The sequence below is a fragment of the Stenella coeruleoalba genome (genome assembly GCF_951394435.1).
Source record: "Stenella coeruleoalba genome assembly, chromosome: 6".
Lineage (NCBI taxonomy): Eukaryota > Metazoa > Chordata > Mammalia > Artiodactyla > Delphinidae > Stenella > Stenella coeruleoalba.
In genome coordinates, this window is record NC_137151.1 from 96,747,671 (window position 1) to 96,765,843 (window position 18,173).

Here is an 18,173-nt window from a genome sequence, read left to right on the forward strand (position 1 = left end):
ACCAATGAACTTTAAAAAAAATTAATGATCTGTCCCATACAATGGTGGAATAGAGACAGAATCACCACAATAAACATTCTTATTCAAAAGGAGGAAGAAATTGCAACACAAAGTAACCACACATCTGGAATTCTGAAATCCTGCTGGCCATATTTTGGAGGCCCCTACCCAGGGCGAGTGCTGTCCCTCGATTAGCCCTGACTCTGTCCTCTGGAGAGATTGTTCTCATTTATCCTCTTCTCTGATCAAACCTGAAATGAGTGTGAGAAATCATCTCCTCCTCCAGGCTGTAACTTTCAATGTTTGCTTCTGCTCGTGGAAGGCTGGGGAACCAAAGGTTGTAGAGCTCAAACTTATCAAAGGCCTTTTATACTCCAGGCTCATGGTTTTTGGAGGGGAATACCACTCCCTCAGAAAGTGAATAGACTTTTGATCTATTTCATTCTAATCAGCTCCATGAGGTAATAAATATATCCAAAGATATCGTTTAATCATTATTTTCATGTCTACTACATTTCTTTGTTTTCTTACCTCTATTCCCATCTCTTTCAACTTAATGGTGGCTACCTTTCAAGTTTGGAAAGTCACTCCCTTAATCTGAACTCTGCTCAGTCACTTTACTTTTTATTGGGTGTTTGCTACTCAAAACCTTTCTTAAGCTCCACTTCTTGCCTTTTGGAATCTAGAAACAGTTGGTTTTTCCAATCTTACCAATGCCTCAAATTTTTGGACTCGATTTCTGTTTGGATCTGGGGGACAAAAAGGCTAGATAACCCCACTAGAAAACTTTAAGGGATCATCTAGAAGTGGCTTACATTCTTTCAACTCATCTCTCACTGGCCAGAACCCCATTAAATACTCCAACCTAATTGCAGAGTAAGTTAGGAAACATCATAGAGCATATGGATTTAGGGATGGCGACTCCGTTTCTGTCAACTATATGCCCAAAATATCAAATCTAAAAATACCCACAAAAGAAATCTAAAGTTTGGGCAAGTTCCTTTACCATTAATTCTTTGTTTTTATTATAAAGTGAGCTTAATTTTATTTAATCATAATAGAGTGATTGTGAACATCTAATACACATATAAAGTCCTAGTATAATACTTGATGTAGAATAGTCTCTCCTAAAAAGGTTTGTAAAAATTCAATAATTCGTTCTAGGTTTTATATGTAGGAATATCCTATTCTAACTCAGGACTTAGTATTCTTTATAAAATAATCACAGGAAGCAGTCTTGACCATTGGCAGCCAGGCAAGTTCCCTTTCAGATGTCTGTTGATTGTGTCTTTAAAATTAAGATTTTGAGTTTTTATTGGGATCTTGGCATTCTCTATGGTATTGCTTTCAAAAGCCGACATTTAGGTGTAGATTGGATAACTTCTGAAGAGGATGTTCTCTTCAGATTGGGTATGTGGGACAAGGGTAGTTTATTCGGGAGGTGATCCCAGGAAGCAAGATAAAGGAGAAGGGAACTGAGGAAGGGAGTAAAGGCAATAAAGGGTGTGTTATTGACAGAGTTACCACAGTGGGCAATGGGCAGTTTTCTGGGGCTTTCCAGGACATTCTATAGAATACGCTTTATAATTGCCCCATGAAGTCTTGAAGAACCTGGATGTTCATCCATCAACTCTCGTCTCTCAATGTTTGAGGTTCATTCCTGAGACGTTATTTTCTGTACTTCCAGTCTTCCACATGTACAAGTGAGCATGCTCCTCCAGCTGGAGAGCTCCCCCAGGCAGCAAGAGACAAGACACACTTGGAGCGTCTGGGAACTCTCTGCAGGTGACCTCTGGAATGGAGGTGGGCCTGGAGATATGAGTGGGACACAAACAGCATAGAGCCTATATTTTAAATAATTCCCCTTGGAATCTCTGAATTACTGGGCCATGTAGCCACAATTCCTTACCAGCATCTCTTTTATTTTTACTATTGATAACTCTTCAGTGTATCTTAAAATTGTCAAATTATGGTTTCTCCCAAGAAATGAAAAAGTTATACATCGTAAAATTTGCTTCTTTCCCAGTCCATGGCTGTCTCGTCCCTCTGTACTAGATTTTGCCACTTTCTCCTCCTTGTTCTATATCTTGTAAGTGCCAAATTCTCCTTTTTTGGCCGAATGGTGTTGAAGGGCTCAGGCCTGCCCGGCTGGTAGCATTACTGAGAAGTGGAGGGAATTTTTCTGAAGCTGAAGAGACGGCTACCATCAAGATAGCAAGCAAGGCTGAAAGCAGAGTGGTAAACCTAAGCCCAACAAACAGAAAGAGAGGAGGGGGATTGGTGGGTTACAAAAACCAGAGAGAGCAGAAGCAAGCAACTACTTCTGAGGTGCAGTCCAGAACCCAGGCATCAGGGAGACCAGAGGTGAGCAAGCATTGGTTGAGTATAAGTAGGAAGAAGCAATTGCGTGGAAATGTTTGCTGTCTTCAATTTCTGTTTAGGAGCCCGGTGGATCACTGCGCATGGGTGAGCCCCTGAGGTTAAAAGTCCAGGGTGAGGCAGACAATAGGAGCCCTAATACATCTCCTAGACTTTGCCTCCCTAATCGCCCACTCTCAATCACTCCCATTTGTCATTTTTATTACTTTTTAACTCGTTATTGTTACCTTATTTTTCAGTTTAAAATATATCCCTGGGTTAGAGTTCCCTTTTTATTCTGGATTAAAAAGTTATACTCTTCATAACTCAAGCAACAACATTTTGGCAGGAAGTTAGCAGGAACATATGGGCCTCAGCATTTTGATGCCCAGACTGGCTTCTGCCAAAACATTTCTTTACTGTCATATAGATAGCGGCAATGTTTGGGACTGTTGGGGAATCATCCCACACAGCTCAGGCGGGCAAATGCTGCTGCCTGACAGCCTGTGTGCGTAGCTAAGGGACTTCCCATCCCTGAGTTTGAGAATTGTCAGGGGCGGGAGGGAGGTGGTGTCAGTCAGCTTCCACTTGTTAAAGCTGCATGAGCTCCAGGCAGTGTCCCCTAACTTCAGGTACCCAAAGACACTGATAGGATGGCTGGAACAGGAATGCAGAGGGTACTGGTCAGAATCCAAATCAGAAAACAGAAACCACTTCTTCTTTTTTTTTTTTTTTTTTAATTTTCTTTATTTTTGCCTGCATTGGGTCTTCGTTGCTGTGCACAGGCTTTCTCTAGTTGCGGCGAGTGGAGGCTACTCTCTGTTGCGGTGCACGGGCTTCTCATTGCTGTGCCTTCTCTGGTTGTGGAGCACAGGCTCTAGGCGCCTGGGCTTCAGTATTTGTGGCTCACGGGCTTAGTTGCTCCACGGCACATGGGATCTTCCCGGACCAGGGCTCCAACCCACGTCCCCTACATTGGCAGGCGGATTCTTAACTACTGCACCACCAGGGAAGTCCCCACTTTCTTTTTAAAAAGAGGAAATCTAATCAAAGTGCTTGGGTGTACAGGTAATAGAAGAACTAAAAGTCAACTAGGAGACAGTAAAGCAACCCAGACATTAGCCGGAAGAGGAAGCCATTAGTACCTTCTCGTGGAAGGGCGATGGGGAAGGCAGAGTTAGTGGAGTTCAGTGGAAGTTGGAACCATGATGGGCTTATCCAATGGGTTCTGGAGCCAGAGAAGAGACTCAGTGACTGCAGACACCTCCTGAGGCTGCCAGGGAGGGGGAGATACCCTGGCTTCTCTGCCTTCCACCCTCCAGCTTCCTGTAGTGCCTTGCACTACAGGAAACAGAAGGCAGTAGGCATGGGAGCCTGGGACACTGTCCTTAGGGAGTAGACCTCCTGCAATATAGAAGTAAACAAAGAAGAGCTGGGGTGGGTCTGAGAGCAAATAAGCCAGGACTGACTTGCACAGGGTGGGAGAAATTAATAACTGGGGTGGAATAAGCCATCCAATCTCACAGTCTAAGGTCAGGACACCCAAGTCCCCATCAATCTTTCTTGGGCCAACTCAGTGCTCAGAATATTGCCACAAGAAGGAAAACAACAATCACATCATCATCATCTGACATTTATACCAGCTATTTGATGTAACCCTTCTCTATTCTAATATACTATTACATCCCCAATGGGTACATGAGAAAACTCAGGCAGAGAGAAGTTACAGATTCATCCTAGGAAGCAGTGGAACCAGTGTTCAGAAACAGGCTGTCCCATTGCAGAGCCCGTTCTCCATTTGCTCCCTCACCTCCCCCACATCACCTCTGCCCTGCTGCCTCCACTCACTAGAGATCTGGACCTCCTCACATGCCATTCTCACAGGATGTCAGGTTCACACCATGATTTAGAAGTGTGTGAGTCCCGGGCTTCCCTGGTGGTGCAGTGGTTAAGAATCCGCCTGCCAATGCAGGGGACATGGGTTTGAGCCCTGGTCGGGGAAGATCCCACATGCCGTGAAGCAGCTAAGCCCACGTGCCACAACTACTGAAGCCTGCGCACCTAGAGTCAGTGCTCTGCAGCAAGAAAAGCCACCACAATGAGAAGCCCACGCACTGCAACCAACAGTAGTCCCCCCCTCACCAAAACTAGAGAAAGCCCACGTGCAGCAACAAAGACCCAATGCAGCCAAAATTAATAAATTTAATTAATTAATTAAAAAAAAAAAAAGAAGTCTGTGAGCCCCTTCTGAGAACCCCCCATGAACAGCTATCCCAGAGTAACTTCTAGGAATATCCTAGGATGGGATAATGTTTCTTACCTCCTATATTTTTCCATTGCTTATTGTTTCTAGGTTGCGTATTCATTCCTGGCCCCTGTCCTCTGGTGGCAGAGGTACATGGGGGGTTTAGTTTTTCCATTTGCTAATGATAAATCCTCTGTTTTTTCCTTTTAATTTATGCCACCAATTTCCATTAGATATGTATCATGGTCTTGGTGCTGTTTTATTTCTTGGCAGCTGGGGCCCAAAGGGTTAACTGCTATTGAGTCTCATTGACAATGAGAGGCTAGTAGGTAACAGAAGACAGCTCTTTGGGTAGAAGTTAACACTTTCAGCTTGCAGCCAAGGGACCTCCAAGCTGAAAAACAAAACAAAGTGAAACCTGGGTCTGCAGATTATAGTGGTTTGAGTAGTCTGCAAAGAGGCCCAATCTACCACCTAATGTCTAGTTCTTCAAAAGACAGGAGGTCTGATGTCAGGGAGCGGGGTGATAGTAGAATATCGTATAGGAAGCATAGCAAGATTGTTTATATGATGAAACCAGGCCACTGAGGACTGGAGAGGAGCTGGCGCATCACGTTGGGACATAAAAATCATGTTGGGGAGGGAAGGCAAGGGATTGTTTCAATAGCAGGAAAGATGTAGAAAAGTTCTGGAGTGAAATAGTAACAGTGAGAATGTATAGAAGGGATGACTATAAGAGATTATTTAAGAATGTGGAAGTGATAATAGTGACTGTTTGAAAGCAGGAGTGGAAGACAGGATTACGTTCCACTTGCAGGCTTGAGAACTTTCAGGTAGTTTCATTCTCTGAACTAGACAACACAAAAGATGGGGTAAGTTTTGGACAGGTTGGGTTTGCGCTCCTGTTGGATAATTCAGGTAGAGATCCTGCTAGGAGTTTAGGAGAAATATCTAAACTAGTAGTAAGTATTTTGGGAAATCATTCGCATTGGTTTGGCCCACTGGAGTGGAGATATACTAACAGCTAGGAAAGACATTGGTGAGAAGAATGTTGTAGTCAGCTCTCTGGGGAATACCAACACCTAAGGAGATGGGAAAAGAAAACTGAAAAGAAAGGCCCAGCATAAAAGAAGGAAAAGTTCAGTGTCACAGGAGTCAAAGGGGAGGATTTTCAAAAACCTTAAAGTTAACACTGCCAAAATACTGCCAACAAGGTATTGGTTTTGTCAAATAGGTCACTGATGCTTCTGCATTCCCTCTGGACATTTCCTCATTTCCTCTGAGCTGTGTGACCTTAAGAAAGTAGTTTAATAATAATCCTACTTCACAGAGTTTTTGTGAAAATTAAATGAAATCTCTGCCCACCTAGGACAGGCTCGTCTCTCTCTAGAATTTACTTTCTTTAGGCATATTTGCCTAAACATTGCCTAAACATATTTGCCTAAACATTGTTCCAATATGTTTTTAAAAATATATGATCTTGAAGAAAAAATAGTCTTTTCAATAAGTGATGCTGGAGCAACTGGACTTCCACATGTAAAAATTAAAATTAAAAAAAAAAAGAATTTAGACACAGATCTTGAACCCTTCACAAAAATTAACTCAAAATGGATCACAGACCTAAATGTAAAATGCAAAACTATAAAACTCCTAGAAGATAGCACAGGAGAAAATTTAGGCAACTTTGGGTATGGTGATGACTTTATAGATAGAATGCCAGGAAGACACATCCATGAAACAAATAATTGATAAACTGGACTTCATTAAAATTTAAAACTTCTGCTCTGAGAAAGACACTGGCAAGAGGGTGAGAAGACAAGCCACAGCCTGGGAAAAAGTATTTGCAAAAGACATATCTAATAAAGGAATGTTATCCAAAATATACAAAGAACTCTTAAAACTGAACGATAAGAAAATGGAGGACCCTATTTTTAAAATGTGCAAAAGCTTGAACAAACACCTCACCAAAGAAGATGCACATGGCAACTAAGCATATAAAAGATGCTCAACATCATATGTCAAAGGAAAATGCAAATTATAACCACAATGAGATACCACTACACATTTATTAGAATGGCCAAAATCCAAAACACTGATAATGCCAAATGCTGATGAGGATGTGAGGCAACAGGAACTCTCATTAACTGCTGGTGGGAATTCAAAATGACAGAGCCACATTAGAAGACAATTTGGTGGTTTCTTACAAAACTAAGAGTACTCACCATATGATTCAGTAACTGTGCTCCTTGATATTTGCCCAAATGAATTGAAAACTTATGTCCATATAAAAAGCTATCTTTTGGGGCTTCCCTGGTGGTGCAGTGGTTGAGAGTCCGCCTGCCGATGCAGGGGACACGGGTTTGTGCCCCGGTCCGGGAATATCTCACATGCCGCGGAGCGGCCGGGCCCGTGAGCCACGGCCGCTGAGCCTGCGCGTCCAGAGCCTGTGCTCCGCAACGGGAGAGGCCACAACAGTGAGAGGCCCGCGTACCGCCAAAAAAAAAAAAAAAAAGCTATCTTTCATAGTATCTTTATTTATTATTGCCAAAACTTGGAAGCCACCAAGATGTTCTCAGTAGGTGAATGGATAAACAAACTGTGGTACATCGAGACAATGGAGTATTATTCAGTACCTAAAAGAAATGAGCTATCAAGCTATAAAACACATGGACGAAACTTAAATGCATATTACTAAGGGAAAGAAGCCAGCCTGATAAAACTACATGCTGTATAATTCCAACTATATGACATTCTGCAAAATGCAAAACTGTGGTGTCAATAAAAGTAACAGCATGGGTTAGAGAGGAGAAGGGGGATGAAGAGACAGAGCACAGAGTATTTTTAGGGCAGTGAAATTATTCTGTATGGTACTACAGTGGAGAATGCATGTCATTATACATTTATTAAAATCCATAGAAATATACAACATCAAGAGTGAATGTACATCAAGGGGGGAAAGTGGCGGGGGTGGTGGTGGTGGTGGTACGAATTGGGAGATTGGGATTGACAAATATACACTAATATGTATAAAATAGATAACTAATAAGAACCTGCTGTATCAAAAAATAAATAAAATAAAATTCAAAACTGCAATCAATCAATCAATCAATAAAAAGAATGAATGTAAACTACAGACTTCGGCTGATAATGATGTTTAATGTAGGTTCATCAATATACCACTCCGGTGTTGGATATCTACAATAGGAGAGATTTTGTGGGGTGGTGAGGGGGAGAGCCAGGGGGTATATGGGAATTTTCTATACTTTCTGCTCAATTTTGCTACGAGCCTAAAACATCTTTAAAAAATTGTCTATTAAATATATATACATAACTTTAAATTTTTAATTTTAATATATATAAAACTTTATTAAATTTAATTTTTAATTTTCCCCCTAGAAACAATGATCTGTCAAAGTCTTCTATTTCTTAACTGGAAGTGGAAACATAGCATATATCACATTTGGTAATATTGCTCCAACCTATATACTGAATGACCCAGCACATCTTTCCCATAAATTTGGAAAAGTAATCAGTATTTAACATTATTATGTTGATAAATCTGATAAAATTGGGAAGCAGGCAATGACTTTCACTATCTCTACTTCCATTTTATGTTGGACTTGAGGTCCTAGCCAGTGTTATAAATGAAGAAAAAAAATATATATGAAAGATATAAAACTGCCTTTGCATATGATATGATTATATACATAGAGAATCAAAGGGAATCTATGATCTAGTAAAATGAGCAAATTGATCTATAGACTTCATACAATCCCAATCAAAATCCCAGCAAGATATACATATATACATTGACAAGCCGATTTTAAAATTTAAATGAAAATGCAAAGGACTTAGTATAGCCAAGACAATCTTGAAGGTGAAGAAACTTGGAGTATTTATTTACACTGTCAGATTTTAAGACTTCTTATAAAGCTATGCAATTAAACAGTGTGGTGTTTGGATATAGACAAATACATCTATGAAACAGAATACAAAGTCCAGAAATAAACCAACATTTATTTAATTATCTGATTTTCAACAAAGACCCCAATGCATTTCAATAATGAAAGAAAATTATTTTCAATAAATGATGCTGAAGTAACTGCATATCTCAAAGGGGACAAAATGAACATTGACCACTAACTTACACTATACATATAAAGTAACTTGGGATGGATCACAGACCTAAATGGGAAGGCATAGCTATAAAGTTGTAGGAAAATATCACTGTAACCTTAGGGTGAAGGAAGAGTTATTGGGCAGAATGCAAAAAGCACTGACCACAAAAGGAAACTATAACTGGGCTCCATCAAAATTTAATGCTTCTCAACAAAAGAACCGTTTAAGAAAGTAAAAAATGGAAGCCCAAGGCTTCGGAGAAAATATTTGCAGTATGTATGTCTAACAGATAATTGCAATATGTATATATTGATAATATGCAAAAAGACAAATATCCAATAAAACAATAGGCAGAACACTAGGCACTTCACAAAAGAAGACATCCAAGTGGCAAATAAGGACGTGAAAAGACACCCAACATTATCAAGCAACAGAAAACTGAAACTTAAAACCACAATGAGAAATTAAAAACACACACACAAGAATGGCTAAAAGTTTTTAAAGACTGACAAAACCAAGTTAACAAGGATGTGGAATAACTGGGACCCTCATATGTAATTAAAGGAGATATAAAATGATCCAACCACTTTGGACAATTGTTTGACAGTTTCTAAGAAATTTAAATATATGCTCACCTTGTGACCAGCCATTTTCTTCTTAGCTGTATACCCAAAATAAATGAGTACATGTGTCCACAAAAAGGTTTATCTAAGAATGTTCACAGAAGCTTCATTCATAAGATATCCAAACTGGAAACAACCTAAACATTCATCAACAGAAGAAGAGATAAGCGTATTTTGGTGTATCCGTACAGTGAAATGTTATACCACAAGAAAAAAGAACCAATTTCTGAAACATAAAACAACATACATATATTTCAAAAATCATGTTGAGCCAAATAAGTCAACACAAAAGTGCATATGATTCCCTTTAGATGAAGTGAAAAACAAGCCAAATTAATCTATGAAGACGGAAGTCAGAATAACTGTTACATTTGGGAGGGTGGGGTATTGACTGGAAAGGTCATGAAAAAGTTTCTGGGACAATAGGAATGTCCTTGATATGGGCCAATCTGGGTCATGATTACTTGAGACATCTCTCTGTCTCTGTCTCTCTCTCTCTCTGTCTCTCTCTGTCTCTCTCTCTCTCTCTATATATATATATATAATCATACACTTAAAATTTATACTTTTTACTATATGAAAAAAGTTAAAACAAAGAAATAATGCTAAAATGCATATCTCTTTCTTCACGGTAGGAGGTTCAATGTGCAATAATTTGTCTTTTATATTGGAGGGAGTGTCCTGGCACAGTAAGACAACTAGACGCCTAAAAATATCACCAATGTGGGAGGTCCCTCTATCTTCATAAGATCTCCCTCTCACCATGATGTGCACATTTCTTTCAGGGCATTCAGAGTACTTGCCATTTCCTGCTCGATGGGTCTGATTAACATGATATCATTAGTATGTTGGATCAACTTCATATCTTTTGGAGTGTCAAACTATCAAAACTAGGTAAGTGTCATAACCCTGGGGCATAACTGTAAATGAGTGTGCTCCGTTCTCATTCCCAGGTGAATCTGAATGCCTTTTGATTCTCCTTCACGATGGGAATTGAAAAGAATGCATTCACCAGATCAATAGCTCTTTTCCAAGTGCTAGAGGATATTTTGATCTCTTTTAATAAAGATACCACATCTGACACAGTAGCTGCAACTGGGGTTCCCACTTGTTTAAGTTTATGATAGTTCACCATCCTCTGCCATCGTCTATCTGATTTCTCAGGGACCACACAGTGAATCAAACGAGAATAATATCCACCACCTCAGCAACCAGTAAGTCCTTGAGAGTGGTACTCACCGCTGCCATTCATCCAGGATGTGTTATTGCTTTAATTGTAACTCCTTGCAGGGGTGGAGAGTAGTTGCAAATTTAAGAGCTTCCTGTATTAGTTTTCTATTGCTGCTATAACAAATTACTACAAATTTAGTGCTTAAAACAACAGAAATTTACCTACAGTTTTGAAGTTCTCAGTGGGATAAAATCAAGGTATTGGGAGAACTATATTCATTCTGGAGGGTCTGGGGAGAATCTCTTTCCTTACTTTTCCAGCTTCTAGAGGCTTCCTGCATCCCTTGGCTTGTGGCCTCTTCCTCTGTTTTCAAAGCCAGCATAATAGCATCTTCAAATCTCTCTTTGAATCAGACTTCCTCTTCTGCCTCCCTCTTCCATTTGTAAAGACTCTTGTGATTACATTGGGTCTTCCAGATAATCTAGAATAATCTCTCCAGCTTAATGTCAGCTGATTAGCAACCTTAGTTCCAGCTGCAACCTAATTGCTCTTTGCCATGTAACTTAACATATACACAGGTTCCAGGGAGTAGGACATGGGCATCCTTGAGGAGCCTTTACCCACCTACCATGCTTCCACTAACTTCCCCTATCATAACACTCCACAATCAAGTAATGAATGTGAGGGCTCTGTTGACTTATAGGTAAATCATCCTAATGATGTATGTAGGGCTGGAAAAACCATCATAGCGTGGTCCACAAATACACTGTATTCACTGTATAATGGACTTGAGACAGGACCCTACTTATCGCATGACTTCCATAGCCCCTATAGGCATTTTGATTCCCTTGCTCTATCAGTATCACCTATAATCCAGTACCCAAGAGCCCTTGAAAAATCTGCTTTCCCTGAATGTACAGTTATTCAGTAAATGACCTAAAGTCCTTTGCAGGTAGATTGGGGAAATAGCTACTGCTATGTGGTGTCATACTTCCTGTGACATCACAGCACCTTTCCTCTGAAGGAAATAACCTCCCCTTCAGCTAATGGGCTCTGGGTCTGAGAACAGTGCAAGGGATTGTGATTTTCCAATACAGCATCTGACATCAGGTTTCTGTTGGCCCACTGTTGATTTTTTTTGTTTATGTAGTTCAAGCAATACCATAATCAACTGTTCAACTGTCTTGCCAATAGGAACACCTTGATCTGTTAGATATCTTCACAGATTCCTGTGGGCCATGGGCTCCTCGTTTTAATTCCAGCTGTACACCCGTTATGGAAATTATTGATACATTCACCTTGCTTCTGATGGTTAAATGCTGCCAGCTGGCCTGTAGTGGGCCAGAGGCTTATCATCCCCACTGATCCGAAGTAGCCCAGGTCTATAATAACCTTCCATTCCACCCCGGCTCACAAATGATATAACCACCATGAACTTCTCTCATTCTCTCTTGCATTAGTGAAGAGGTGTCTTCTGGGCCCTCTGGAGAACAGAGAGCTGGTTTGGGTTTTTTTTTTTCTTTTTACATTATGTAATAAATCCATTCAAACATGTCCACATCTCTGATCCTTTTGACCCTTTCCTTAATACGCTGCCAAGACAATTCTGGCATCTCCTCTTTATTTACTCTAGGCCTCCAGAAAATGGGAGGCTGGTGAGTTAAGTCGCCATTCCTGCCGTAGATTAAGCTAGCCTCCAGAAACCCTTGCCAGGATGGAAATCCTGCCAGTACTCCTATCAATACGCTTTTCCTGATCAAACTTGATATTCTTCCTCTCTGAGCAGCCTTAAGGTACCTTTCCAAGCATGTTGCCTTAAAATTTGTCAGTGTACGTAAGCCCTGTGGTGAATAATTCCCCTTTTTTCCCGTTGTGTAGAACAGTGTGAGGGATTGTGGTTTTCCAAGATGGTGCTTGACATCAGCTTTCTACTCTTTCTACTCTCCCACTATTGATGTTTTGGTTGTTTAAGTCAAGCAACACCATCATCAGCTACCAGGCTTTCTTGCCTCTAGGAATACCATGGTCTATTAGATAACTTCACAGGGTTCTGTGAGTCATGGGTCCTCGCTGTCATTCCAGCTGTATTCCTATTATGGAAATGACACTTACCTTGTGTATGAATAGTGCTTCTTACTGGCACTATACTAAGACTTGACCCTAGTTTTTGTTACAGATCTGTGGTTGGTCCATGAGGGCCCATGGGCTGGACACTGAAAGTTGTAAAATTAAGGAACACAGCCACGCCTACTTATTTATGTATTGTCTATGGTTATGTTCATACTACAATGGCACAGTTGAGTAGTAGAAACAAGGGCCATAGGGCCTGCAAAGCCTAAAATATTTGCTATCTGACGCTTTAAAAAACAGTTTGCCAACCCTGGTCTAGATCAGCTCTGTCCAATAGTCCTTTCAGTGAGATTAAAATGTAAATTCTGCACTGTCCAGCATGGTAACCACGAGCCACATGGGGTTATTGAGGACATGTAATATGGCTAGTGTGACTGAGAAGAAAAATTCTTGATTTTATTTCATTTCCACTGGTTTATAGTTACATGAGACCTCTGGCTATTGGATTGGACAACACAGCTGTAGAAGCAGTGAAGAAGTTGGGAAAAGGTAGAGATCTTAAGGAGGACAAACACATCTTGAAGTCATCCGTAGCAGGGAAGGATCTTGCATGGTCTTCAGAAAATGCAAGGTTGCTTTCCTCTAGCCAAGGTGAAAGGCTCACCTTTGCTGGTCCAGGGGTCAGAGGAATCTGGGGGTTGGCAGAGCTCAAGCACATCTACCCAGAAGTCCTTGTTCTAGGTCTCAAGTTGCGAATTCAGTCTCTTTGTAGTTCCCCCACTCATATTTAAATCTTGGGTCTGAATGCAGGAGATAAAGATCTCTTTAAACAATGCCACTGATGCATTCTGGTTTTCAGACCATACCTTGAATTGATAGATTATTGACCTGAGTTTTTTATTTTCTTCCTTCCTATGTATGTATGCAACTAATTTCCCAGTCCTCATATCTTCCAAGCATTGGAACTGCTGCATAAACCAGTACACCTCCTTCCACAAGTTCCTCCTCTCAATCTACCACAGGTGAAATCTAAGAAACTGGTGCTATGCCGTTCCAGAGGTAATCGTTGCCTCACTTAATGGGGGCTACCCCATCTTTCCCATCAGTATGCCATTCTGAGTGTCTGCTTCCTATACCTACTTAGGCTGGGTTCTCCCAGGAGCAGCCCCCTAGACAAGGATTTGAGTGTATGTGGTTCATGGGGACTGACTCTAGGGGAGAGGGGTCAGGGAATGAGAAAGCAAGATAGGAAAATGTAGGAAGCCAATACAAGGTATGTTAATAAGCAGGTCACTGTGGAGGGCAACTGGGGCTCAGTCCTGCTGGGACCCTTGGGAAATGGTGTGGAACACACCTCAGACTTGTCCTCCTACCTCACTGACCGAGGGGTGCCCCCAAGGTGTCAATTTTCTGGCACTTCCTGCTGGTCCTATTCATAAGATGAGATCAAATTCTCAGGTGAAGAGTTGCAGGTGTTTGCCATTTTCATATTCAGGAAAGGTGAGCATTGGGGTGTTAGGAGCAGGGCACCAACCACATCTGCAACAACACTGAATATATTAAAAAGTCCATGAGTCCATAATGGTACTCAAACAAAGAGAGGTAGCCAAAGCAATAAAAGCAAAAGCAAGACGCAGTGCGCACACACACACACGCATACACACACACACACAACCTCCTCGGTCACCGTTGGAGGTAATCAGTAAATAATACTTGACTCTGACAACTGGCAATTAAACGGGAAAATTAAGCATTGAACTTAACTTTCCTGTATGAATTGTGTTTCAGAGTAATCAGTTAGCCCTGGTCAATGAGGAAGAAGTCTTCTTTAAAGAAAAATTACCATTTTCATCATTGTTTTGTAGGACTGAAATAACACAAAGTCATTAATTTGCTCTAACATTTTTCAGAATTCCTAAGATGTGTGTTCCAAATCATGATGCCCATTCCTGCTTTGATCACACTATAACCTTCAGATTTCCCTGATGAACTGATCCCCTCCTAGATAGACAAAGCTTGTTATGAAATCTTGCCCATGTACACGTCTCATGGGTTTGTTGTGTGGATTTTGAAAACGGTGACTACAGAGCTCCTGTCAGAGTGTCTGGCGCAGGGGGAAGGTCCTAAGTGTTGACACTGTTTCCCACCATCTCCCCCCCCTTCCCAAACCTAAGAAGGAAAAAGACCCTTTCAGTTCCTTCCAAATGTAAATATATTACCTGAGAAGGGCACTAAATTAACTCATTAGCACCTTTTAACACATAAGCAGAGTTTACTTTATCAGATTAACTGCAGAAAACAAGGTCCCGAGGCAATGGGACATCAGCTGCATAAATATCGACAGGGACGAGGTAGCAGGGAAAAGTAAATAAATACAATTCGATCTTACATTTGTTTGTGGATATGCACTTTCTGGGTGGCTTTTGTTATCAGTCTCATTTAATCTCCAGACCTCTATTTAACAGAGACGGCTCAATGAGCTTAAAGCATGAACCCAGCTTCCAAAAGCTAATAAAAGGGAGAGCTAGCATTAGAACTCGAATCTTCAGACTCCGAAGTCCAAAGGAAGTGTGGATGTCTGGAGCCCAGAATGAGAACACTGATGAACAGGGAACAGCAGAGTGAGAACTTCCTAAGGAAGGGAGAAGAGGTGGGATATTTGCCCCCTTTGTAACGGCTTCCCTGGTGTACCTGGGATTTCAGTTTCTATATTTGTCTCTATCTTATTTACATTGAACCACACCTGGGCCAATCCTCTCAGTGCCCTGGTATGCCTAATGTTCAATCCTCAAACACCTTCCCCAGAAAAGTCCTGATTGTGTTGTTTTTACACACAGCTAAAAGCAAAATAAGACCTCATTTCGAAATTTCTAAAAAAGTTTTCTAATTATACCTATAGAATATATTATGATTCTGGGGAAAAAATGTAATTTCATTTTTCCTATTATTTTTTTTTAAGATATTTATTTATTTTTGGCTGCGTTGGGTCTTCGTTTCTGTGCGAGGGCTTTCTCCAGTTGCGGCAAGCGGGGGCCACCCTTCATCACGGTGCGCGGGCCTCTCACTATCGCGGCCTCTCTTGTTGCGAAGCGCAGGCTCTAGAGCGCAGGCTCAGTAGTTGTGGCTCACGGGCCTAGTTGCTCCGCGGCATGTGGGATCCTCCCAGACCAGGGCTCGGACCCGTGTCCCCTGCATTGGCAGGTGGATTTTTAACCACTGCGCCACCAGGGAAGCCCCATTTTTCCTATTCTTGACCTCATATATGATATTTGATTTTTTTTTTCCTTGAAAAACTATTGATAATTACCCAATTTCGTCATTTGAAATCCAGGGCACAATGAGTTTTAATGGCAAAAGATCGCCTATTTTTATATTCTTTCCTGTGGAAAACACTTTTAAAAAAGGAAAGATTCTTATATATTTTGCTGACTGTATGTCATACATATTTATAGCTTTAAAAATTCAATCATTAGAGAAATATATAAATGAGACAGTTTCCCCCCATCCCATTCTTCAGCAGGAACCCTAGTTAATAGCTATATGGTTCTTCTTTCAGACTTTTTATTTTGCAGAGTTTACAAAGTGCTTTCACATACTTCATCTCATTGAAACCTCACAACAGCCGTATTCAATTATAAATGTGAGATTGGGGAAATTGTTTTCCAGTGAACTTTAATAACCTTCTCACAAAAGGGAGCTACCATGACTGACTACCTGTTATTCCCATTTTTGCAAACCCAGGCCAGGATTTATTTACTGTGACCTTTCATGCTCCATTCATACAACAAAGAGCAAACTGGGTTGTGGAGAGCAGAATCAATCCAAAATCTGCTAAGCGCTTTGGTTCTGTCAGCTACAGCCTTAGCTGAACACAAAACATTTGCATGGGTAATAGATAAAGATGGAGCAGTCTTCCAAAACACTATCAAGGATGCTTCTTCCAGATCACTAACAAAAATGTGAGACTAGCCAGTCTAAAGTGTGGTATAAAATTGAGTTCAAATTAGAGTAAATTGTTGTATCTCCTCCCACGTAAGTGGGTAGAGATAGACTTAACACACTGATTACCACTGGAGATAAAGTAACAGCTCTCAAATTAACGGAATAAAACAAGTCCCCCCCCCCCCCCCAGGCTAACAGCATAGTCTTGGGTTTAGCTGCTTAATTAGTGGGCTCTTTGTTCTAATAGATTTTTTAGACAAGATCTTGAAATCGAGTAGCTTTACGGGGGAGGGGGGAGAGTATTGGAGACAGCTTGGAGTCTTAGGTGAATTTGGTTGCCATATTTTTAAACTAGATTAATGGAAAGATAAGGACCTTGATTCCAAAATGAGACAAATCAATCTTATCTCTTGAATTAGTTTGTATATAATGAACTGTTTATTTTGGCCTAGGAATTTGCTTCAATGAACTCATTATGATGGCCAAGGGCTAAACATGATTAAATTTCCCTCCAAGGACGAATGAAAGGATAGTTAATATTTTTTTAGTCTTTCCAAATCATAAACAAAAACATTTACTGGGTAAATTATTCATCTTTATGATTGTGGCTTCTTTAACACTTGATGCCTGTATGCTTCTCTTCAACTCTTCAGTCTCAATGGGAAGTGGTGATTGAAATGGATTTGATTTCCACTGAAACAAAGAGGCAGTAAAAATTCTCTGAGCTCCCTGGCCTCAGAGCAAAATGCAGAGTGATTTAGAGTACTGTGACCTAGCTTGAAATGTTGTAATGGCCCTGATAGTGATTCATGTCCTCACAAAACAAACAGCTATCTCTCTAACCCTTCACAGCTTAGGCGGGGCCTCCACCACAGAGCTGCCTTTGGTCAGCTCTGCTGGCTTTGATGATGAGACACTGGCAGCCCATCTAAGAAAAAGACATTTGGGGAATTTTAAGTGGTTTGGATCAGCAGTTGTCATGTACAATTGATGTTCATTTCTATTTTACTAGCCAAAATCTAATGCTGCCCCAAATTGGCAAAGAAATATCTCAAATACTAATCAGGCCCAATCCTGCTTTAATGTAAAAACTGAGCTGTCCTACCTTTTTTCAATCCCAGTCTCAGAAGACAGATTTAATATTTCCTGACAGTGCTTTAAATACTTTGCTGTTCAGACTTCAATCAATCACAATAACTACATCAGTTCAACAAGCCTGGTTTTTCCAAAGCTGTTTCAAGCTTAGGGTACTTCTGAACTCCTTATCATGGCATTCTTCCTTTGATATTAGGTTTAATAGAGAAAGAGCCAATACTCTGATGGGTCACGACTTAACCATTTAACCCATTTACCTATTAGCTATCTTTTTTTTTGTCTTTTGTCTTTTGTTTTCATCTATTCGTTCAGAGGTCTACCATTTCCCAGGCTCCTCCTTTCCAGGAACTTAATTGCACAGACTTTAGGAGCCATATGCTACTACTCAGGGGAGGGTTTCAAGGAAGGCTCAGTGGTTTTTAATTCCCAGAGGATGAAACAATAAAGACTTCAGTAGACTATCATTAAGAACTGACTTAACAGTTAGTGTCTAACTAAGCCTTTTATAGGAGCTTTTATTTTGTCATTTCCATGAAGGAAGCTAAAAAAT